Here is a 26,485-nt window from a genome sequence, read left to right on the forward strand (position 1 = left end):
TTAATTAATTTCTTATATAATTGTAAAAGAGATAATATTAATTTAGTTCTTCAAAATTGTGTGAAGATTTGGTTCTTTAAAATCATTTCGGTGTATTTAAAACTGTTAAATCTGCATTATATTTGTTGAGGGAATAAGAAAACAGTAATACTAAGTTTTTAAATATTTTCAAAGAATTTGACATTAAATAGTTTCGCAACGTTTTAACAAGTACAGGGTTAATTTTCATTCTTATTCTGCTCCAGGATATCCCTTTTTTTAATAAGAATTTGCATTGTTGAGTTTCTCGATCATTTGGCTTAGGATTAGTCAGTTCCATTTCTTGATGGGGGAGGGAAGGGATATAACTTAGCGGTAAAGTGTCACCTTGACGTGGTAGAAGTATCAGTTCGAGCCTGATTATCCTTAAACCCAATGCGAGTTTTTCTATTTTGCCTTGCCCCCGCCGTGATCAAACAAGAATTGATTGAATAGCTTAAACTTTGCAAAGGTTTTATTACTATTAAAAATATTAGTGGGCCAAGCCAGACCAGGCTGTGCCAATGCCCAATTTTAAAAACTTTTCCAACTTCAAGCTCGTTTTACCCGAATCACCCATTTCATTATTTAAAAACAATAAAAATTATTTTATATTTAAATTTAATTATTAAGAATAATGTCAATATAATCTGTTTATATTTTTATTATTTTAAATGGTAAAACGGGCTAAGTTCGGCTAGCCTAAGCTTAAAAAATATAAATCTAAGCCTAACCATATTTTGGACTAGGTGGGTTGTATGGGTAGTGAACATTTGTAATTATCATTTAAAGAGTAAATAACATATATATTTCTAAATGTTGAAAGGTTTTATATTTTTCATGATTTAAAATTTTAAAATAAATTTTAAAAGATTTTAATTTTTTTTTAAAATCTTAAAAAGATTTTAAACTTTTATTTTTATAATATTTATATACTTTTAAAGAAAAGACCAAATTAATATAAATTACAAACATTAAAGATTACAAAATTATTTTACCATTTTTTAATTGCTACATTGATAATTTTAACCGCAAAATTAGCAAAACAAAACAACATCGTTTTAATAAAAATGAAATAATTTTTTGTGACGTTTTTATAAAAAACGCCGCAAAAATTAGGCAATAACGAAATTTTCCAAAAACGGAGCAAAAATTATTTTAGTTTAAAAAATTGCGCCATTTCCCCAAAATCAATTATAAATTACACTGTTTCGAGAAAAGAAAAACGGCGCCGTACTAAATCTTAGGCAAACAACCTCCCTCTTATAGTTAAAAAAACTCTCATTTTTTAACCAAATCCAAACCCTAAAAACTGCGCCTCTCCTAATTTCTTCTTCACTTTGAGGTTTTCTTGCAAGAGTTGAGAGGTGAGACCAAGTAATTTTGGATTACAACAGAGAAACCAAAGTAACGAAAAAGATGGATATATATGGGATCTTGGGTAACCGAGATTCGAAGCTAGGCAAAATCAAGCATACCCAGGAGACGACAATAAGCTCAAGACCCTTTTTACCCTTTCGCCTTCTTCTCTTACACTCTTTTTTCGATTCAATAGTTAAATTTATAGCTGGAAAAGAGAATCGATTCAAATTTTTCAACAAATTCATGATTTTTACAGAAAATTTTATTTAAAGTTCTCTCTTTTCCCCCTTTTTACCTCATTTTCTTTTTCTGTGTTTTGAGATATTATAACAAGAATAATAATAATTTGTCATAGTAGAGATAAAATTTGGGTTCGTGTTTGATTGATCGATCTGTCGATGGAGGATTCTGCGAGCAGCGATGAAGATTACTAATATTCTTCCAATCGAGATTCCCTCGACAGTCTCGAGAATGAGGATTCTAATTTACAATGGGCCCCTTCAAAGGGTCCCACTACCAAGGTCAATTCTTTTTCTTCCATTTCCCCCTTTCTAGTATTTTTTTCGAAATCTAATTTCTTGTTTCAATTGTCATTGATTAATCGATTCTTGGTTTTGGGTCTTTTTTTGGTCTTTTGATTGCGTAAAAGGGTGGGTTTTTGGGTGTATTGTGGATTACTTGGAAATGATGTTGAAAGAATCTTTGTTAATTTCTCAATTTATTGGGTTGTGGATTTTGAGAAGATAGGGTAATTTGAAGGAGCTTTTAGAATTTGATTTTTTTTGTGGGGATTTAGTTTTTGCATGCTCATTAGAGAGTTCTTTAATTTTACAGGCAGAGGAGCTGCTAGTCGTCGAATTTGATCGATTCTTTTTCCCTTTTTATCTCAAACTTTGCCCCCAAATTTCCCATTTCCAACAACACCAAGTCAATACACCTACGACAATCACACTTCTTTTTCATTTATGTTTTACGAAGTCTCATTCGAATGTCTCTGCTGGTACTCAAAAGACTCCCATTATCCATATTGACATGGTAATTGAGCTTTTAACCTTGACTTTTTGTTGTCTATCCTCTTACTTTTTTAATACCATAGTTGTATTGATAATTCATAATTGATAATGGAGTATATGGGATTAGACTTTTAGGATGAGTTACAAACATGTAGATGTCTATGGAGGACTACCTTCTCTTCTCTGTACATGTGGTTTTGGATTGATACTAAATGTTGCTTCAAGATTGTTTTTTTTTGTCTCGGTGGTTATCAGGAGCCATCCTGAATTAAATGACAAGCCTGTAGCTGTATGCCATTCAGACAATCCAAAAGGAACTGCTGAAATCTCTTCTGCAAATTATCCTACTCGAGCTTATGGTTGGTTTTTATCTAAGTTATATTTTTACATTTTCTGTAATTGTTCTAGGTGATAGTGGGTATGTTTTATTTTATTTTATTTTTGCAGTCTTGATTTGTTTGTAATTGTTGTATCCTTAATTCCTTTTGATATTTTTCTTGTATTTTAGAGTGGGAAAGACATCTTTGATGAATCAGTATCCTTTATTTTGAGATACATGCCTTATTTTGAGATACAATGACAATTACTAATTTGTTCAGAAAGATGTGATTATTTTGCAAAATTCAATTGTTATTATGCTATTGTTTGACGTGATGGCTTTGTTGCAGTTCTTGTATTACTATATAGGTGATAGGTAAATCTTGTGACACCTTTTCTTTCTTTGTTCACCTCACTTTATAGCCTATTTTTTCCCTCCTGCGTTGGATCTTTTTTTTTTTAAATCACATGATCTCAAATTTCAATTTCTTTTAACATTTATTGGAAGAATAATGTGGTCTCATTTTATTGTTTCTCCTACTTGGTTATTGCTTCTACTCATATTTCTTTTTGGATGAATAAATTTATTTGTTTAATCCTCATCATCCTGTACAATATCATGCTTGCAAGTTTCTGCTTTCCCCCTTATTGCAGATTTACTATCCTGTTATCCCTCTGTTGTTCTCTTTGATGAGGATATTTCCTTTGAAGAAGTACTTACATTTTGTTGTTTATTCATGCTTACAGGATAGGAGCAAATGGTTTGGAGAACTCGTAAGCACTCCTCTGTTACTCCTAAACCAGTTGTTTAAATTATTTTCATAGCCTACTTTGATTGTTGTTATTTGTGGGAAAATTAGTCTACATTCTTTAAGCTGATCTTAAACTGCTTCCTACATTGTTTCAGCGTTGGGAAGAAAGTTTGCGGGATGCACACGAGTTTGGAAAACTTATTCTGTTTCAGAACTTGGATCTAGCTTACTCATCAGCAGAAGTGGAGGTAATATCTATTATGAATCACAATTAAGTTGTGTTTGAAGCATTTTGTATTTACACGCATAAATTTATGTTTTCTATCACTTTTCCTCTCCCTACATGTGTGGTTTGTACCCTTTATCTTTTTTATGAGTAATGCATGTTTATATTGCAAGATATAGTTTGGAATGCCTTCAATAAAACTTGCGGATCAAAGATGGTGCAGCAGACTGCATTGTATTTTTTATTACCTTGCAATGTGTATAGTCATAGGCAAGTTCAACTAGTTAGTCTATTTCTCATATGTATTATTTATTTTAGTTTTGATTCTAAATATTTATTTTTACTTTAATATTTACGACAACTTGAGTTCTAACTTTTGGATTTTAATTGTGTTATTAATTTATTATTTTAAATTCTAAAACTAAATTCATTAATTTTTATATTTAGTTTTAAAGTTAAAATTTTCATAGAAAATTTAATTTAAATAATATTTATCATAAAAATAAATATTATTTGATTAAAATATATATTTTAAAAGGTTATGTTTTTAGCGGCATTTTTGCGAAAAGCACCGTTAAAGATTTGTTTTTTAGCGGCGTTTGTGATAAAAGCGCCGCTAAAGGTCATGTTCTTTAGCGGCGTTTGTGACAAAAGCGTCGCTAAAGGGCATGACTTTTAGCGGCGTTTGTGACAAAAAACCCTGCTAAAGGTCATGATCTTTAGCGGCGTTTGTGATAGAAGCGCCGTTAAAGGTCATGATTTTTAGCGGCGTTTGTGATAGAAGCGCTGTTAAAGGTCATGATCTTTAGCAGCGTTTGTGATAAAAGCGCCACTAAAGGCCATGATCTTTAGCAGCATTTTTTCACATAAACGCAGTTAAATTTAGCGGTGTTGTCTATAACGGCACTTTTTGCGGTGCTTTCACTTTTAGTGGCACTTAAAAGCGCCGCTAAACGTCTGTTTTGCTGTAGTGATTCATCTTTTGGGTAACTTATTTTGCACAAATGTGCCTACATTCCTTTCTCAGCACGACAATTTCAAATTCCCCAAGTCTCCTCTTTTTGGAAAAAATATCTTTCACGAACTTAACATAATTATGCATCTATTTTAAGGCTTTGACCAATGGAATACTGATATGAAGTTTCGTAAGAACTTCTTTAACTGTACCTCTTACTCTTGTTCCTTCAGCCTTTGCGGATGTGGAGGAGGTAGAACCTTGGTTTCGATTGGATGAATCTTTCGAGGTTTTCTATTTGCATCTGACACAGGTGTTAGATTATCAGAATTGACTAAGTTAGGATTTACCTTGTTAGAATTTTCGAAATTCAACTTTTGTAGAGCAAAAATTTCAACTTCCGGTTGAACTCTCTCTTCTTCTATAGGCTTATTCTCAACCTCAACCACCTTAAGCTCCAAAGTCTTCTCACTTCGTAAAATGACCGCTTTGCAATGCTCTTTACTAGGATTTCTTAGAATCTTCGTATTACTTAAAAAAGCTCCTTATGGTCTAACCCAGAGTTTAGTAGCCAATTAGCCCATTTGATACTCCAAATTCCTCAAGTTGACATAATTCTTTACCATATATTCCTTCAACAAGCTCTCTAAATTATTGGAAGATTTAACTTGTGGTGGTTTTTAAACTTTCTAGGCAAATCCAAGTGGTTGATTTAATCTAACTGCATATAGGTGTTACTAGGTCCAGTTCCTTGGTTATTTCAAGAAAAGTTTGGATGGTTTCGCCATGAAGGGTTATAGAAATTAAACTATGGTCCTTGCCTATTTTTGTTCTGGTTCTAATTACCCGTGTAATAAATGAACTTAGGGTTTGATGAGCAATTTTCAAACTGATGTTCATCCCCAAAATACACATAGAAAATGGGTTCAAATTGACTTGGTGGCTATACTGTAACACTATTAAGACCATTAGTAGTAAATCTTTTAAGCATTGAAAAGATAGATTATTGGGAATTATCTATATTTATGGAAAATCAAAGATATGGGTATCAAATATTGGAAAGTCAAAGATATGGGTATCAAATATTGGAAAGTCAAGATATGGGTATCGAGATATTGGCATAATAAAATCTGAGATATTTACAATATATGGTCCCTAATTGTAAAGTGACTTTGCAAGTTGATCCCTGAACCTCAACTATAAATAAGCATGACCATCTCTCATTCTGTATCTCAAACTTGCCATCTCTACTTAAGGCATTGTTTTCTCTCTCTCTCTTTGTAAATTCTCACTTGTATTTTGGAGTGAAATATATTTGGTAGTGCCCGAGGACGTAGGCAAATTTTGCTGAACCTCGTTAAATTCTTGTGTTCTTTATTGTATTATTCTGCATGAATTGTGTGTGTGATTGTAGTGATTTATTGTGCTATTAAATTACGATTGAGGGATATTCTGGCTAGGAAAGACCTGGTACTTAAGCGATCCTTGTGATCCACCTATCTTTCCTGGGAATTGAACTTAGTGTGATTTTTTAGTATAATGATTTTACTCTTTTACACGCTTCCGCACAACATAGATGATACTTGAGCTTCTAGTGAAGTGAATGCATCAACTTCATAAACTCATGTTACTCGTCTTCCTGAAGATGCTCGATTAGTTGACTATTGGTAATTGTTGCATGTAATCCTCTCAATAATTTCATAAGCCTCATTATAAGACTTAGAAATGAGAGCAACATTTGCAGACGCATCTACTGCCGTCCTCGTATGTGCATTGAGACCATTATAGAACGTCTTCAGCTAAATGCAGTGTGGAATCCCATGATGAAGGCATTTTCGTAATAATTCTTTAAATCTTTCCCATGCCTTATATAAGGATTCATCATCCAATTGCTAAAAAGTTGTGATCTCATTCCTCAGTTTTACGTTTTTGCTCGGTGGGAAATACTTAGGAAACATTCCGCCAATTCTTGCCATGTAGAAATTGGACCAGGTGGTAATGAATTGATCTAGGCTTTGACTCTGTCTCTTAAGGAGTATAGGAAAAATTTTAACGTTAGGGCATCTTCTGTCACCCGAGTTAATTTAAAAGAATCACTCATCTCCAAGAACAATCGAAGGTGAAGGTGTGGATCATTAGTGGGCATTCCACTAAATTGACCTATGCTTGAAGCATCTGGAAAATAACACTCTTCAACTCAAATTGCGGTGCCTTAATTTCGGGTCTAACAATACCTCAGTGGAGCTCATTGAAAAGAGGCACGACATATTACCTGATGGCTCGGTCCCTGTCATTAGCAATAAGGACTGGATTACGAGCATAAGCAACTCTATTTCCTTGATATTGATTAGGATTCATCTATTTGGCTTGTCTTCCTCTTTGTCTAAAGGTTTGTTCAATTTTAGGGTATACTAGGAGTAAATCAGTGATTTAATCAATGCTCATAAACACCTGAAAAGAAAAATTAAATTAAATTAAATTAAATTAAATTAAATTATAATTTTAAAATAATTTTCACAAATAATAACAGAAATGATAGTCACCGGCAACAGCGTCAAAAACTTGTCTCGGTGTGTAAAAATAATTGAAAATTATATACAAGTGTACACAATCATAACAAGTAATAAAATAGTATGTATACGAGTATCGTCTCCTCAGGGACTGAACATGTAGCCAAGATTTGTGAAAATAATTTAAATAAGAATTTAGAAAGAAAACAATTATAAAGAGGGATTTTGCAATTAATTAAACTAAATGATTCTATCCTATATGTATGCAAATTTCAATAGACTAATGAGTACTTTAAAAAATGGGTTATTAATATCAAATAATGCTAGAATATAATCTACTTCTGCCTCTATTCAATTTAGTCCAAATGAAATTATTACGAAAATCTTGGCATAATTGGTGAGCCACTAACCTTAATTCTAGCTACCCTCTCGAGCATTGGTACTACAAAATAGAATGAGGTAACAATATATGTGTAACTTACAACAAATTAATCACTAGTATGCTCCTCCCGAAGTTACTACATTTAGTCCTATGGGTTTATCGCATATCCCTATGTCAAATGCAACTCTAAAGAATATTTGAAGTAACAATAATTAAGTCTATACTGAAACAAGTTTAATCAAACATTCGAGAGGTTATGTAAGGTTAGTAACTCTTGACATAATTAATTAATTTAACTAATTAATCTTTTAATCAATCAAACTCAAGTATTGCGTCAATTAGCAATCATCCTCTCGGATTAAATTAACTAACTCAATTATTTATCAACATCACGCAGCGTCAATAAATAAACAAGATTTTACTCAACTAAGTGAACACCACCAAATGCACAAAATAATTCCATCAAGATTTTATTGAATCATAAACATAAAGCTTCATTCCATCATAACAAGATTAGAATGTAGTGATTGGCAAGAAAACACAAGAACACAAAATAAACATGTTTTCAGTAGCTAGAACACAACAAGAAAAAAACAAGGGAAAGAAGAACTCTAGGTGTTTCAAAGTGGTTGTCATAGTGGTGCATACGACTCTTCCTGTTCATTCTCTTTGGAACAGCACAAATAAGCATGAATAAGCTTATAACCGAATTACTCACACTTGAAGAAGCTTTTCTTCTTTTGAAAAGAAAGAGAGAAAATGCTTAGAAAAAAGGGAGAGTGAATGAGAGAATAAGTGAGGGATGCCTTAATGGGAGAAAAAGGGTTGATTGAATTTTTTATTTTTGGCTTTGTACTAAAATAATAAGCATGGAAAGTGGAGGGGTTGTAATGGTTTTGAAGTGAATTTTTGGGCCTTTTTGCAAAGTTTAAAATCAGTTAAAAAATAGTTCAAATGGGAAATTATATGGACGGTTTGGGCTATTGATTTCCTTAATGCATAAGTCCTTCCAATTAATCATTTCGGGCCTTTTCCTTTCTTCACCTTTGGAAAATTTAACTCTCAATTCGGGATGAATTTATTTGAACTTGTAGAGTAATTTTTCCTTGCTAATTTGTATGTGTAATATGTTCATCTTGCATGTATGGATCAACTAACAATTCAGCTCCCCTTGGTTGGCCATGCATGTCACCTTTTAGGGGCCAATCACATCGGAATTCATTCTAATCGCATAGTTTTGATCATTAAGTTTACCAATTATTTAATGAAGTAAAAATTCGTGAAATTTGGCAATAAAACAATATAATTTAATTCTCATGAGTCTCAATCGAATAAAATAATAGTTTAAATAAAATTTTGAAAAATCAATTATAAATCACCAGAAATTCATAAGAGTTATGATTGAAAGAGCTAAAAACAATTTTATATATTTTTTAGAGTCATCATTAATCCAATCCCCAAATATCAAAAATATGAAATTAGCTGAGATTTGTGAGCTATCAATGTGATGTTAAGAGATAAGCTGTCAACATTTACAAATAAATATCTAATCAAATACAAAATAACAAATTATAAAGGTCACTTGTTATCATAGAACAACATGCTTAAAATTTTAAAAAATAAAGAAAAAAACCACTATTAATTAAGTGAAGATCATATGAAAAACATATATCATATACGATAAGAAGAATAAATAGTTACGAAGTATATACCAACAATATTTTATCTATGTTGATTAGTTTGAATCATCGGTAGAAATAAAATGTATATATCAAAATTTGTACTTTTTATAAATGAAATTGTTTTGCTAAATATTAAATCTTAAATTTTAAAATGTATAAAATTTGTAATTTTTATAAATAACTTTAAAATGTAAGATTAAAAAAAGGGAATAATTATATTAGGATAATCCTAAAAATTATAGTGTTTAGGCATCAATAAAATAGTGACACGTCATAAAAGTTTAAACATAACAAAGTATTATTATACACTCATCCAAAACTCGTTGCCTTACCACTTGGCCACGCCCCATTTAGATTTCTATTTGAAACTACTAAACACTAATATGAGTATTCCTTATTCGTCAATTCCAGTTCCAAATAGCTATAACTATGGAATAGATTAGATTCTTGCTACAATTTTTGCACGTATGGATAGAGAATTAAATTGAATTTATTGATCACTACATAGAATTCAATTAAGATATTGTATGAAAGTATGATTTCTTCTATTCTGTTGTAAGAATTGAAGGCTTTTTGATTGGGTGAGTTCAAAGAAGTATTGTTTAGTCTACCTTAGTTTCCTTTCTCCTTCTTTTCTCCTTATATCAAAAAACATATTAATAACTCAATCAAAATTATCTCCAAGAACAAAATTTTGTTATGCTTAATATCTTTAATTTGATCCGTATCTATTTTAATTCAACCCTTTTTTCGAGTGGTTTTTTATTCGCCAAATTGCCCGAGGCCTATGCTTTTTTGAATCCAATCATAGATTTTATGTTAGTAGTACCTGTTCTCTTTTTTCTCTTAGCCTTTGTTTGGCAAGATGTTGTAAGTTTTTGATGGGATCCTTAATACCGTCCTAGAAAATTTCAAGAGTGATTTAAGAAAAAAAATTCTAACAATCAAATAAGTTTTACACTATGAGAAAACCCTCAATTCAAAGCTTGAAATTCTTGGATAGCTCTGATAAATCTGGATCGTCCCATTTCCTCATTCTGTCCCTTTTTACCAAAGAAACCTATTTAGATTAGAGTCCACCACAATATATAATTGTTGGTATGAAATAATTTTTTTTTGTAATGAAAAACAATCTAATATCTTCTCCAATTTATTTTAACTTTAATTAAACTGCTTAAAATAATTAATTTTTAAAATTATAAACAAACATCTTTTCTTCTTTTACAAATTTTATTCGTTTTATTTTTTTCCATAAGTAGATATTTTTTATTTTTATACAACCACTTTAAAAAATAGTAATTTTTGTGTAATTTTTCACATGTCATTGACACATAGTTTTGGTAATTATTTTACCTTAAAAATCAAACCCAAAATCTTGAACCTTGAACTCGAACCCTGAACATAAACTTTAAACCCTGAACCTTAAAGTTTAGGGTGTGGGATTTAAAGTTTAGGGTTTGATTCTGGGTTTTGAGTTTAGGGTTTATTGTTTAGGTTTAGGGTTTAATGGTTTGTGTTTTAGGGTTTTGGTTTTATGATTTAGGGTTTGGGTTTATGATTTAGGGTTGAGGTATGAATTATGAGTTACAAATTTGGGGTTTAAGGTTTATGTTTAGGGTTTAAGGGTTCATTGTTATGGGCTCGAGTTTAAGGTTGGGATTAGGGTTTATTGTTCATGGTTTTGATATTCTATATTTAGGGTTTTATGGTTTTATGGTTTTGAGTTAAGGGTTGTGTTTGAGTTTAGGGTTTAGGGCTCTAATTTTTTAGTAAGGATTTAGGATAAAAAATTAACAAAATTATGATAAATAAACATGTACATTTCAACAATTTTGATAAAATTTTTACCTTAAACCAAATACTTAAAAGCCAAAACCCTAAACTTAAACCATAAAGCATAAACTTAGAACCTCAAACTTTTAACCCTAAACTTTAAAACCCAAACTCAAAACTCGAACCCATAAATATGAACTTTAAACCCTAAACACCATAACCCTTAACGTTAAACTCAAATAAAAAACCTTGATTATTAACTTTAAAATCTCGAACCCTGAATCAAAAACCTAAAAGCCTAACCCTAAACTTTTACTCGTAACCTTGAATTCTAAACCATAAATCTAGAATCACGAACCTTAAACTCAAACATATAACCTTAACCCTTAAATCATGAACCTAAACCCTAAACATTAAACCTAAAATTAATAACTATAAACCCTAAAACCCATAACCCTAAATCATGATCCTTAAATCATAAACCTTAAATCTAGAATCTCAAACCAATAATCTAGAACCATAAACCCCAAAACTAAACTCGAACCCATAATATTGAATCTTAAACCCTAAACATTAAACCAAAAAAACTAAATCTAAAATCTCAAACCCTAAACACTAAACACTAAACTTTAACTCTAGAAACTCAAACCCAAAACCTAAAATCCCAAACCCCAAACTCAAACCCAACACCTAAAACTCAAATCTTGAACCCTAAACCCTAAGCCAAAACCATAAACTCAAACTCATAACCTTAAACCCTTTCAACCATAAACCCAAGCTTTAAACCCTAGACCCTAAACTCATAAGTCATTACCCCAAACATTTGAACCTTAAACCCAAACTTTAAATCTTAAACCTTTAAACCCTAAACATAAACCTTAAACTCAAACCTAAAACTCAAACCCCAAACCTTAAACCTCAAGATTTAGGGTTTAGGGTAAAATAATCACCAAAATTATGTGTTAATGACATAGAAATATTTGCACAAAAATTACTAAATTTAAAGAAAAAATTGGTTGCACAAAAATAAAAAATATTAACTTATGAAAAAAATAGAATGATTAAAATTTGCAAAAGTAGAAAAGATGTTTGTTTATAATTTTAAAAAATAATTATTTTAATTAATTTAATCAAAGTTAAATTAAGTTGAAGAAGATATTAGATATGGATGAGTGTATAATAGTACTTTGTTATCTTTAAAATTTTATGGCGTGTCACTATTTTATTGGTACCTAAAAACTATATTTTTTAGGATCATCCTAAAAACTATTATTTATTCCCTAAAAGAAAAATAATAAGCAACCTAAATACATGCAATTAAATATTAATATTTAATCAAAACATTAAATACCAAATTAAATCTTATTTCTTACTTTTTATCTCATTTACTCCTATTTACTCAAATAAGATGTGCGAATACTATATTTACATGATTATGTTGACAAAAAAATTAATTGTAATGTTAATTACATATTGTTTCAAAGTGTAAAAAAAAGTTAAACTCAAAAATTAGAAATAATAATTCAAATGTAATAAAAATATGATTAATAGGTGTGGGAAGGAGGTTTTTTATTGATAAGGTTTTTTTTTTAAATTTTGGAGTAAAAATGATCTTAATTAAGAATTAAGTTAAATGAAATAAAATGGGTAAAATATATCGGTAGTCACTCAACTTTGATTAAAATAACAAAACAATTACTAAATTTTGAAAAGTTACAACTCAGTTACAAAACTTTAGAACAATAACAAACCAATCACTAACGTTATAAAAAAGTGACAAATCAGTCACCAACTAACATTTTCAGTTACAAGCCTAACGGAACATGACATGGTCAATTAACTTGCCACGTTGGACATGAGTTGGATATAAGGAGTTGAAGGGTTTTAACTTTAAGGGTTTAGGGACGGGTGTGCAAAAAAAATAAGAAAGGAGACGATTAGAATTAATTGAAATTTTTAGGGAAAAGGGTTGGACGATGGTTAAGTTCAATTTTGAGCTTAACTTATTCAACTAAATTATCTAATTTGTTGATTAATCTTTGATCAATTGGATTTTAAACCAGCCTAAATTACATTAAGTACATTCCATGCCGTATAATTTATTTTCGCTCCAATTCAACAATTTAATGTTAATTTTAAGCCATGCGCAGGTTAGGGATATTTGGATGTCCGAATGGGTTCAATTTAAAATCTGATTCTCATGAATGAAGCTATTGGATAAGGACGATCATATGCTGGTTTCGAAGAATTAAATTGACATGGTCAAAATATAAAATTTAAGTTACCAAAATTAGCACAAAAGACATTGGGACAAAAGAAGAAAATTCGGTCCAATTAGAAGTGCAGCAGGCCGAATGTGCGACAAAGTCAGCAAGGGAATTATTTAATTCCCATTTTAGAGTGGTGACCGATTCTAATTAAAGCAAGGGACCCCATTTCAGCCTTGAGAAGTAAAATTGAAGTGAAAATCTAGTGAGTTGGAGCTATTTTTGTGTGACGGGATAAGAAAAGGGAGCAGATTAGGTTTTGAGTTTTGGATTTTATTGTTCCATAAAAAGAGGCATTCAGCAGCTTAAAAAGGGAGTCGAAAACAGAGAGAACAGATAGCAGAGCGGGTTCGTGGCACTCAAGCAAGAAAACAGTCTCTAATTGAACCAGCAAAGGCCGATCAAGCAGCTGGAATAGCAGCCCCAAAATTTCAGCTAGTTGAGAGGAGGTGATACGAGTCACAAAAGCCCAAATTCTTGAAGGCGAGGCCCAATAAGCAAATTCCCAGCCCAATCAAGAAATCCATCCATACTTAGTTGAAAATCAGGCCAAATTGTCAAAGTGGCCCAAGTTGTAAAGTTTTATTTTTATTTTTTATTTACTTAGTTTAAATTTTTATGTCAATATTCAGTCCAAGAGTCCCAGATAAAATGACCTTTGACCGAATTTCCATATTAAAATAATTAGGAGTTTTTTTTATTTTAGTTTTCTAATTAGATTAGGACTAGTTATAAGGCCTATTTAAAGGCATGACTGTCCACCTTGTTAAACACTTATCATTATTATTAAAATTTCAGATTTGTTGAGAGCTGAATTTTCTTTGAGTTTTCTCCAAGATTTCTCTCTTGAGTTTTCTTTAGAAGTTGTTTTAACAATCTTGTGATTGTGGGAGCCATCTTCAACCTTCTTCTTGCCATTGATATTCTTTGGAGGGGAGATTAGAGCCGTTTGAAGGGAGTTGTGAGATCTTTCGAGATTTCAAGGCTTCTTAGGACTTATCTTTTAATTTCTTACTGTCAATTCTTTCTTTATTTCTGCTTGTGCCGAATCTTTATCTAATTTATTTTCTGTTCTTATTGTGTTTTCAGCCTTTTTCTATCTTAAGGAATTAGCCCAAAAATCCCCAATTTCTAGGGTTCTTACCGATTCATCCATACTCTTTTTGGGAGAAATTAGATTGCCGAAATTTGGGGAAAACTATCTGGGTGTTCAATTGGGCAGAATCGCAATCTCTTCTAGGGTTTCAAGATTCCTTATTAACACTTATCTCTATTCTCTATTTGATTCTTTACTGTTTTGGGGATTTTATTTCAGATCTGAAAATTCAAAAATCTAATCTTTTAATTTTCTGTTTCGTTTCGGATCTGATTGTTTAGGGTTTTCGTAGGAGTTTCTCGTGACTTGGCAACTCGATCTTGGTCCGCGCGCAACCCCGTATCATTTGGTATCAGATTTTGGGCGTTTTGGGTGTTCTTGGTTGATTTCTAAACTGATCTCTATTTTTTAAATTACAAACAGCAGTTTTACCCAGAAAAATTTTTGAAAAAAATTCATTTGAGTGGGTAAATATTGTCCGATTGATCTGAAATTTTACATACATGTTTTTGGCACTGTGATTGAATATAAAAAAATTATTCCCGCAAAAAAATCAGTCAAAAAAGTCAAAAAAATAAAAAAATACGAAATTCAATAAAAATTTAAAAAAAGATTTAGCGGGTTGAATTTGGTGCCCAAAATTTCCAGATCAAAAATTCAATATATAAGGACACTCCAGATTTAATTTCGTGATTTTTGGAGATCGGGAACACCTCGAACGAAGTTGTCAAGTTACTCCGCAGTTTTTCGAGTTTTCTGTTTTCAGCAATTTTTATTGATTCTTAGCTGTAGGTTTTCATTTGTTTCCCTTTATTCTTCCTTTACGTTATCTAACACCTTCTTGTTTCTTGTGTTAGTAGGATTTAAACGTGTGCACAACTTCTTCCTCAGTGCAACACGAATCAATTGGTGTCTCGTCAGTTTTTGGCATCCTAGTGCAAATTAGGATTCTTTGGTAGTTTGGTTCACACTCTCTAATTGGTTGATATAAACTCTGATAAAGAACTCACAAGATTGAATTCGACCTCATTGAGAATTTGATTTTTTCTTTTTGAGTGATTAACGGTGAGGTTTGATAACTTTTATTTTTGAGTGTTGAGTGTTTTGCAGGTTTTAAAAAAAATGTCTACAGGTGATAATACTAGTGACATATTTAAAAAATTCCAACAACAGTTGGACGAACAGGCTGTTGCACTTCGAGCGTTGACTGCTACTATCAATGAGGTGCGGTTGAATCAAAAACATCAATATCGAGATCCAATTAAGGAAGATAGGGATAACCAGCCCCATAGGTGCAGCCCTCAACGTGTCCCTAGAATGGATGATGATTTTCATGATCGTGGACAATCATATTTGGCAAAACCAAAGAGCGAGCAGCAACGAGAACATCTCTTTCATACTCGCTGCCATGTACAAGGTAAGCTTTGTAGAGTTATTATTGATGGTGAAAGTTGCTCAAACATAGCCAGCACGACGATGGTGGAAAAGCTTTGCTTAACCACTACCAAGCATCCACAACCTTATCAACTACAAGGGCTTAGCAACGAAGGCCAATTTAGGGTCACTCAACAAGTGCGCATCGCCTTTTCTATCGGTAAGTATCAAGACGAAGTTGTGTGCGACGTAATGCCTATTCAAGCCTGCCATTTGTTGCTAGGAGAACCATGGCAACTGGATCGAAAAGTCACTCACGATGGTCGTACCAATAGGTATTCTTTCAAGCATCAAGGAAAGAAACTCACCTTAGTGCCGCTCACTCTGGAACAAGTCCATGAGGACCAAATCAAACTGAAAAATTCTATTAAAACAAGTGAGGAAAAAGAAAAAGAGAATGAAAAAGAGCAAAAAGAGATTGAGAGTGAAAAAGAAATTGAAGAAAGAAGAGAAAATGAATTAGAAAAAGAAACAAAAGAAAAAGACGTGGAAAGGGTAGTGAGGAATGTTTCCACTAACCAAGATATGAATTTTTCTTGTGTTGCTACTTTTCAGGTTCCTGAAAGATCGAAAGATAACTTTCAACTTCAATACCTCTCAAATGAAAGACGCTTTCATACGATCAACTTAGGCAAAGATGAAATCACACTACATGATCCCGAAGGTAAGCAAGGTAAGGAAATTTTAGAAACCGAGTCCAGTGCAGATTTGAAAATTATTAATAAAACTTTTGGTGACTTAGTTCTTAAAAGATCCCCTCATTTTGATCCGATTAATTGTTACTCTTCGATTGTGGTTGATAAAGTCATTACGAAAAGAAGCGTGATTTGTTATTCTCTTGATTTACCTTGTGTAAAATCCTCGAATTTGTCCAAATCTGTTTTGGAGAATAAGGTAACGAAATTTTCCAAATTTGTTTTCAATTTATATTCGTGCCTTAAACAGTTTATGTGGTTGTACATGAAGTTTGAGTTCCATTTGACAAAGGTTAACTCAACAACGGAGATTCGACTACACTATGCCCCCGATAACCGAAGGTTTGTTTTAAATGAAAAAGGTAAAATCGACCCTTATTCTTCTGCTTATCGAGGTAAGATGCTTGAGACCTTTGAAACACTTTTGTACTCCTCGGATAGTGATAAAGATCGTGTTGATGAACACTTAGATCGAAACGTGCTTGACTGTCCTATTTTATTTATTGATGATCTATCTGTTTTGATGGTTGATAAAAAGATTCTTGTTTTTGATAATGCATGTGTGAGTGAATCTATAGACCGTCGATTAATGCATGGTATGATTATGCAACTCTGTGAACCATGTGAATCTTTTCAAATACCTACTTGTGACGATTATGTTTACCATTTGATTTATTACTCGCAATTTATTCATGGTTTGTGGGAACAATGTGAGACGACTGAATGCCTTAAAACATGTCCATCTTTGTTTCAAATATTTGACGAGGCAGTGGTGAGTAAATTAGATTGTTTGCATGGTAATCTGAATCTGTCCATTCACATGCGTTATACCTGTTCTGTTATGCTTATGATTGGACTACAAGCTTGTTTCCGTTGCTATTTACTATTCATGGCTATTCTTTTCAGTGGACTCAATTGCCATTAGTCCCGTTCGATAGAGGAAAGTCGAGTTCATTTGATTTTTCAGATTCGAGGACGAATTTTTTTGAGGAAGGGGGGAATGATACGAGTCACAAAAGCCCAAATTCTTGAAGGCGAGGCCCAATAAGCAAATTCCCAGCCCAATCAAGAAATCCATCCATACTTAGTTGAAAATCAGGCCAAATTGTCAAAGTGGCCCAAGTTGTAAAGTTTTATTTTTATTTTTTATTTACTTAGTTTAAATTTTTATGTCAATATTCAGTCCAAGAGTCCCAGATAAAATGACCTTTGACCGAATTTCCATATTAAAATAATTAGGAGTTTTTTTTATTTTAGTTTTCTAATTAGATTAGGACTAGTTATAAGGCCTATTTAAAGGCATGACTGTCCACCTTGTTAAACACTTATCATTATTATTAAAATTTCAGATTTGTTGAGAGCTGAATTTTCTTTGAGTTTTCTCCAAGATTTCTCTCTTGAGTTTTCTTTAGAAGTTGTTTTAACAATCTTGTGATTGTGGGAGCCATCTTCAACCTTCTTCTTGCCATTGATATTCTTTGGAGGGGAGATTAGAGCCGTTTGAAGGGAGTTGTGAGATCTTTCGAGATTTCAAGGCTTCTTAGGACTTATCTTTTAATTTTTTACTGTCAATTCTTTCTTTATTTCTGCTTGTGCCGAATCTTTATCTAATTTATTTTCTGTTCTTATTGTGTTTTCAGCCTTTTTCTATCTTAAGGAATTAGCCCAAAAATCCCCAATTTCTAGGGTTCTTACCGATTCATCCATACTCTTTTTTGGGAGAAATTAGATTGCCGAAATTTGGGGAAAACTATCTGGGTGTTCAATTGGGCAGAATCGCAATCTCTTCTAGGGTTTCAAGATTCCTTATTAACACTTATCTCTATTCTCTATTTGATTCTTTACTGTTTTGGGGATTTTATTTCAGATCTGAAAATTCAAAAATCTAATCTTTTAATTTTCTGTTTCGTTTCGGATCTGATTGTTTAGGGTTTTCGTAGGAGTTTCTCGTGACTTGGCAACTCGATCTTGGTCCGCGCGCAACCCCGTATCAGGAGGGAAGCTCGACAATTTGAGAAGTTTTCTTTTACAAGATTAAGTTCGTAATTCATGTTGTTTACAATTGATTCTTGCCTTGTTTTACTTGCTATGAGTGGCTAAATTACTTAAGCTTAGTTAGACACTTATGAAACCGAGCATAAGGGATTTGAAGATTTATTTTGTTTTAAATTCAAATTCGGTATTCTTGAATTGTTTGTTTTATCGCCCAAGGAATTTTTCTAAATCAATTGGATTGATCACCTATTTAATTTAAGAATTTTCTTATAATCATCTAAGTGCAAATTGAGTAATCGAATTTCTTAATTAAACTTAGAATTGATGATGACTAATTGGCCTGTAGCTAATTAAAACAACTTCGGATTTAATTTTAGAAGCCGCTGGAGGATTTTCTTTGGTTAATGCTAGGTGAAGTCTCTAAAACACGAAATGCACCTTTAATTAGTCAACAAAGAGATAATTAAAGGTAGGTCTTCAATTTTGAATGTTCTCTAATTGAATAAAAATTTACTGGGGATAGGAAGTCGCTTCGTAAGTGATTTTTCAGCCTTGCTGTCGAATTAGTGTACTAGGATAATTAGAGGTCACAAAGAACTTGTGCTTGGAGGATTAAGGAGTCAATAACTAAGCATTCTTTCTCTTTGTTTTGATAATTTTTAGCATTCGTAATTGAAGTTAAAAACTTGTTCATTACTTAGGTCATTTTTAGCAAACATAGAAGCATAAACCCCCTTTCCTTTCTTGCATGCGTTTTACATTACCTTAATTTCAATTCTCTTCAAATAGGTTTAACACGAGCTTCTTCGTGGGATGATTCCCTATTTACTCTATATTACCAGTTCATATTGGTTGAATAGCGGATTTAATTCGATGGTCATAACGACAGCTACCAAATTTTGGCGCCGTTGCCGGGGAAGCGACGTAGTCAAATCTATTTGATTTTCAAACTTATTTTGTTTTCTTGTTGTTGTTTAGGCAAATAGAATAATTCCTTTAGTATATGTTATTAAGGAGCAGACGATGAACATCGAAGTTCCCTGTTAACATCATTGATCAGCAAGCCGAATATCACAACCTCCATATTAAGCCTAATGTTTTAGAAGATATCGACATGGACAACCAGACCTTGAAGCAATTGGCTACACCTAACTTAGCTGCACAACCACCATCTATCACTTATCCCACCCTTGATAGGCCATTAAAACTCGGGATTCCTGATTTTGTTGCCGAAATTCAATGGACTACCAGGTGAGGACCCTTACCGACATATTAATGAATTTATAATTACTTGTTCAACTATGCAGCCAGATGGCATTGAAGAGGAACAAATCAAGCTTCGAGCCTTCCCTTTCTCATTACAAGGTTTGGCAAAGGATTGGTTATATTATATGCCGCCGGGTTCATTCACGACTTAGACAGGGTTACATAAAGCTTTTCTTGAGAAGTTCTTTCGGGCATCAAGGATAGGGTCAATTAGGAAAGAAATTTGTGGAATTAAGCAGCTGGTAGGTGAGTCATTATATGAGTATTGGGAAAGATTTAAACGATTATGTGCGAGTTGTCCGCAGCATCAGATTAGTGAGCAGCACTTAGTGCAATACTTTTATGAGGGGTTGACGCCACAAGATCGAGGAATGATCGATGCAACGAGTGGAGGTGCCTTGGTTGATAAAACACCTGAGCAAGCCCGAAATTTGATTGCTAATATGGCACAAAATACATAGCAATTCGGTCTCAAGAGGTCAGATTTGGGTAAACGAATGGATGAGGGCCAATCGAGTATGATGGAGGCTCAATTAGCTAATTTAACGGCTATGGTAAGTAAGTTGATGACTGGAAGTAATTTGAAAGCTTCACTGTGTGGTATTTTTTGTTTGGAAGGACATACCACTAATATGTGTCCGACATTACAGGAAGGGGAAGCTAACCCTGTTTTTCCAAATCAGAGAAGGTATGACCCATACTCAGCTACTTATAACGAGGGATGGAGAGATCACCCTAGTTTTAGATATCAAAACCGAGCCACACCCCCGGGATTTGAGTAGTAAAATTCCTGACCATATAATATGTCACAACAACCCCATCAAAAGTGCCGAAACTAAGACCCATACTATGCTTGAACAAATGATGAAGATGATGTCTGACCAAAAGAAGGAAACCGATGGAAGATTCCAAGTGTTAGAATTAGTCGTAAAGTAATTGCAAACTAGAGCCTCATCAACCGATGTTAATCTTGGGAACTTGCAAGCACAAGTGAATAACCGATTGCCATCATAGCCAGTGAGGAATCCAAGGGATAATGTTAGTGCTGTAACCTTGCGAAGCGGAAAGGAATTAAGACCAATATTGAAAAGGTCCAAAACAGCGATGAAGAGAGCGAGACTCAGGTACAAAAGGTCTGATTCAATGATAAAACAGAGGAGAATTTAGTCATGCCAAAGGCTGATTCGCAATTTTCACGAAAAGCCCCAAGGGAGGCAGAAAAATCGCAGCTACAATAGCCCACTGTTTCGCACAAGGCAGCAAGTTCTGAGTAGGAAGCGCAGGTCTTTGAGCCTCAAGTGGAAAAACACTCGAACGCTAATGACCAGCAGCGATTTTATGCGCTGAAAGCTCCATTTCCGCAGCGCTTGAGGAAGGAAAAGTCAGACGACGTCAATGCTGAAATTCTGGAAACTTTCCGCAAGGTACAAGTTAACATTCCATTAATTGATGCAATAAACAAGTGCCTAGATATGCTAAGTTTTTGAAAGAATTATGCACATCTAAAAGGAAATTAATTTGAAATAAGAAGATTAGTTTGGGCGAAAATGTATCTGCGGTATTTCAAAAGAAACTCCCACCTAAATGCAAAGATCCGGGAATGTTTTCGATACCTTGTAAGATAGGAGACCTTAAACTCGATAGAGCTATGCTTGATTTAGAAGCTTCTATAAATGTCCTGCCTAGAAGTATCTACGAAAAAGTACAATTAGGTTCATTAAAAGAAACATGACTGATAATTCAACTTGCGGATAGGAGTAATGCCTACCCTGATGGCGTTTTAGAAGATGTTCTAGTGCAAGTAAATGAGTTAGTCTTTCCAGCCAATTTCTATGTTTTAAACATGGGACCTAATGATAATTCGATTGATGTGCCCTTACTTTTAGGTAGACCTTTCCTTAAGACCGCTAGAACGAAAATTGATGTACATAAAGGGAATTTATGGAATTTGATGGTGAGATAATAAAATTTAATATATTTGATGCTATGAGATATCCCACTGATATTAATTCTGTCTTTGTCCTTGATGTAATTGATAATTTTGTTCAAAATTTTTATGAATTAGGAGAGGATGACGAGTTAAAAAGTGTTCTAGCTAAAAGAATTTTTGATATCGATGAGCATGAATTTATCATTTCTGATTCTTTAATTAATTCGGTTTGTGAATTAGGCTCGCCTCAATTGACACGCTTTTAGCCGATCCTCCCTAACCTTACGGTGACTGATAAGCAAATTCCCTCACTGATTTCACCACCTAAATTGGAGTTAAAAGGGCTGCCTGAAAATTTAAAGTACATCTTTTTAGGTGAAAATCAAACCTTGCCATTAATAGTGTCAAACACCCTAACCGAAATCCAAGAATCCAAATTGCTTAGAGCTCTTAGGGAGCATAGAGAAGCCTTCGGTGAACACTAGCTGATATTAGGGGGCTTAGTACGACTTTATGCACTCACAAGATAGCCTTAGAACCAAACTCAATCCCTAAAAGAGACCCCCAACGCCGATTGAATCCACCAATGATGGAGGTGGTTAAGACTAAAATTTTAAAATGGTTAGAAGCTAATATTATTTATCCTATAGCAGATTCAAAATGGGTAAGTCCGATTCATGTTGTCCCTAAGAAAGGAGGAACCACAATAGTTACCAACGAAGAAGGGCTAGAAATTCCTACAAGAGTGCAGAACGGTTGGCGGGTTTGTATAGACTATAGGAAGCTGAACAAAGCCACCAAAAAAGACCACTACCCACTCCCATTCATGGATCAAATGTTAGAAAGGTTAGCTGGTCGCTCACATTTTTGTTTCTTAGATGGCTATTCAGGTTATTTACAGGTACCCATCGCACCTGAGGATCAAGAGAAGACCACTTTCACTTGCCCATTTGGCACTTATGCTTTCAAGAGAATGCCCTTCGGATTGGGCAATGCACCAGCCACATTCCAACGATGTATAACAAGTATTTTTTTAGATTTTATTTCACATTTAATGGAAGTGTTTATAGATGAGTTTATTGTTTATGGTGATTCATTTGATCAGTGTTTGCATCATCTTGTGTTAGTGCTTAGGCGTTGCATTGAGACTAATCTGATATTGAATTTTGAGAAATGTCATCTCATGGTTGAGAAAGGTGTAGTATTGGATCATGTCGTTTCAGCTAGAGGATTAGAAGTCGACCAAGCCAAAGTTGAGGTGATTAAAAACTTACCTTATCCGAGTACTGTGAAAGGAATTCGATCCTTCTTGGGGCATGTAGGGTTTTACCGTCAGTTCATCAAGAATTTTTCTCAAATATCTTCATCTTTATGTGCATTGCTAGGTAAGGATGTCACATTCGAATTTAATGAGAATTGTAAAAAATCTTTCGATGAATTGAAACAAAAATTGATCACGGCACCTATCGTTCAAGGACCAAATTATGCATTACCCTTCAACATTTTATGTGATGCTAGTGATAAGGCTGTTGGTGCGGCATTAGGACAAAGAAATGGTAGGGAGTCTTATATTATTAGGTATGCTAGTGAGCTATTAAACCCAGCTCAGTGTAATTACACCACAACCGAGAAAGAACTCTATGCCATAGTCTTTGCCTTAAAAAAATTTAGAGCGTATTTGCTAGGAGTCAAAGTCGTTGTATTTTCTGACCATAGTGCTCTTAAATATTTGTTGCATAAAAAAGAAGCCAAGCCTAGATTGACTAGGTGGATTTTGCTGTTGCAAGAATTCGACTTAGAAATTAAAGATAAGAAGGGTAAAGAGAACCTTGTGGTTGATCATTTGAGTAGGATAGAGACTGGAGTTTTGAGGAATGAGTTGAGTGATTTATTTCCCGATGAGAGACTTTATAGTGTGTCTAGTGTTTTGCCTTGGTATGCCGACATAGTGAACTACTTAGTGACTAAAGAGTTTCCCACGACTGCACCTAGACATTTAAGAGAAAAAATTAGAAGTCAAGCCCGATTTTACTTATGGGAAGAGTCATACCTTTGGCGATTTTATAGTGAGCAAATAATTAGGCGTTGTGTTGATGATAGTGAGATAGAATTGGTGCTTAATTTTTGTCATTCTCGAGAAGGTGGGGGATATTTTGGGCCTAAGAGAACAGCTCATAAGATACTTGAGTGGGTTATTTTGGCCGACTATTCATAAGGACTCGTACGTATTTTGCAAAAATTGTGCCTCATGTCAAAAAATTGGCAACTTAAGTAGCAAAAATCAAATGCCATTACATAATTTTTATGTTTGTGATATATTTGATGTATGGGGTATTGATTTCATGGGGCCTTTTCCTTCTTCTTTCGGTTATCTATACATTCTTGTGTGTGTTGATTACTTGTCGAAATGGGTAGAAGCATTTCCAACTAGAGTCGATGATGCTAAAACTGTGGTGAAATGTCTTAAGACCAGCATCTTAAATAGATATGGAGTATAGAGGGCTATAATTAGTGACAAGGGAACATATTTCTGTAATAGAACCTTGAGAGCCTTATTTGCACAATTTGGTGTCACCCACAAAGTATCGACAGCTTATCACCCTCAAACCAATGGGCAAGCCGAGAGTAGTAACAAGGAAATTAAAGGAATTTTAGAGAAAATTGTTAAACCCAATAGGAAAGATTGAAGCCAAAGGTTAGATGAAGCATTGTGGGCTATTCGAACAGCTTACAAAACGCCAATAGGGATGTCGCCTTATAGGGTTGTTTTCGGAAAGGCATGTCATCTTCCCATAGAGCTAGAACATATGTCATTTTGGGCTGTTAAGCAATGCAATTTGGACTATAGTTTGGCAGGTGAAGAGCGTAAGTTGAAGCTGCAAGAATTGGAGGAGTTGCGTTTAGAGGCATATGGCAATTCGGTCATCTACAAAGGTAAGTCGAAGGCATTTCGTGACTCAAAGTTGATTTGCAAGGAATTTAAGGTGGGGGAAAAGGTATTATTATTTAATTCTAAGCTTAAACTGTTTCCCGGTAAGTTAAAATCAAGGTGGCTTAGACCATTTACAATAACCGAGGTGTATCATCATGGGGCAATCGAAATTAGGAGCCTCGAAACTAATAAAATTTTCAAGGTGAATGGTCACAGGTTGAATCATTTTCATGAAGGGGAGCAAGCAGCTTGGTTGGAGGAGATCAATCTTGAGGATCTGTGAGGAATTGCGATGTCGAGCCAACGACTTCAAACAAAGGCACTTGTGGGAGGCAACCCACTTATTCAGAGAAGTTTTTCTTTTATTTTTTACATTATTATTATTTCTTTCCATTGGTAATTTTTAATTTTCTTTTGCATTAGGGGCAATGCAAACATTAAGTATGGGGGAGAATCAATTCATTAATTTTATAACATATTTGATGCTTGTTTTTAGCAGATTTCATGAAGAATTTTTTTTAATTTCTTTAGGAAAATTTTAAAATAAAAGAATGAAGATGTATTTTATGAATTCAAGTTGATTGTGGTTGTCGTAGGTCGATTGGTTGGGTTAAATTTTGTTTTCAATTAACTGATTTTGTCTTGAAAAACAAACTTGATTTTGTACTTTAAAATAGAAGAGGGTTTAAAAATTAGTTTGCTTAATTGATCAATCATGTGGTCCTTGTGAAGAGTTGAGCCTAGAGAGTAAAGTTGGGACACCCACGCCAACTTGAGAGGTTATTATTCATTCATGTGTGTTTATTGTTATCGACTGTCAATTACTCTAGAACTTGCTTTAGATATTATTAAGTCTAGTAATACATTTGATTTACATTAATATGATTTAAGAGGCATTAGGAATTAAGCCACGATTACTTATAAAAGCCGACCTTGACATTATTCCAATTAGTTAGCCAATTTGAAGCCTTAATTTCCCATTTTTTTATGTACCTCTAGAAATTGAACCAAAGCCTAAATCAACTCAACTTCTTAGGCTAGTTAATTCAGTTTGGAAGTACATCTTAATTTTGACATATGTTGGCTGATTTGGGGTTGTTTTTAGCTAGAAATTAGGGGCTGATTTTCTTGAGGAAAAATCAGTAAGTTACAGCCTTTCTATTAAACTAAATTATGTGATCACAATGGAGTGGATCCGAATCAAGCGGTATGAAAATGGAAACGATGAAAGGCTGATTGAATTAGTTATCTACTCTTGAAAAAAAAAAGAAATAAGAGACATTGATGACTTCCGAACGGTTTTACTAGCCTAAGAGAACTAGCTCCACCATCTAAATAAATTCCTCCCATACGCCAAACATTACCTCGGCCCCATTACAACCTTTATTTAGCCTCGATTATATTTATGGAATTTTATGTGTTATGTTATAGGTAAGATGGACAAGCAAGCCTATGGTGGTTAATTACGGTCGATTTCAATTTAAGACTAGCCTAATCACATTCAGTGATGAGTGTTAATAATTTTACTCTTTCCGGTGAGGATTGATCAAAGAAGCATGATTAATTTCTTCCATATAATATGTATTTAAAGTAGATTTTCCTCTCTTGAATAAACCAAAATCTAGGACTGTTGATTTCAAAATTCATCCCAAGCATGAGCAATGCAACAACTCTTGATTAGTCTTGATATTTTTGAAATTCTTCTAGATTCTATTCGACTTGATTGCTCTGGGACGATCAATAGTTTAAGTATGGGGGAGTTTGTTAAGTTCAATTTTAAGCTTAACTTATTCAACTAAATTATCTAATTTTTTTATTAATCTTTGATCAATTGGATTTTAAACCAGCCTAAATTACATTAAGTACATTCCTTGCCGTA

At 33.4% G+C, this 26,485-nt stretch overlaps 1 long non-coding RNA gene and 1 other non-coding gene across 2 annotated transcripts in view; both read left to right on the top strand.

The window, feature by feature from the left end:
• Nucleotides 1–1,245: 1,245 nt before the first annotated feature.
• The window catches only part of LOC107920731 (uncharacterized), a 30,317-nt gene continuing 5,077 nt past the window's right edge, over nucleotides 1,246–26,485 (top strand). Inside the window, exons 1-7 of the long non-coding RNA XR_005922946.1 lie at nucleotides 1,246–1,901; nucleotides 2,215–2,415; nucleotides 2,649–2,752; nucleotides 3,459–3,485; nucleotides 3,619–3,711; nucleotides 13,142–13,707; nucleotides 18,481–19,267. This is a non-coding gene — a long non-coding RNA (uncharacterized lncRNA). The remainder of the gene's footprint in view (nucleotides 1,902–2,214; nucleotides 2,416–2,648; nucleotides 2,753–3,458; nucleotides 3,486–3,618; nucleotides 3,712–13,141; nucleotides 13,708–18,480; nucleotides 19,268–26,485) is intronic.
• Nucleotides 6,460–6,566, top strand: LOC121225838 (small nucleolar RNA R71). The gene has a single exon (XR_005923741.1). It is a non-coding gene; the product is annotated as a small nucleolar RNA R71 (small nucleolar RNA).

This window comes from Gossypium hirsutum, chromosome D13, assembly GCF_007990345.1.
Source record: "Gossypium hirsutum isolate 1008001.06 chromosome D13, Gossypium_hirsutum_v2.1, whole genome shotgun sequence".
NCBI lineage: Eukaryota > Viridiplantae > Streptophyta > Magnoliopsida > Malvales > Malvaceae > Gossypium > Gossypium hirsutum.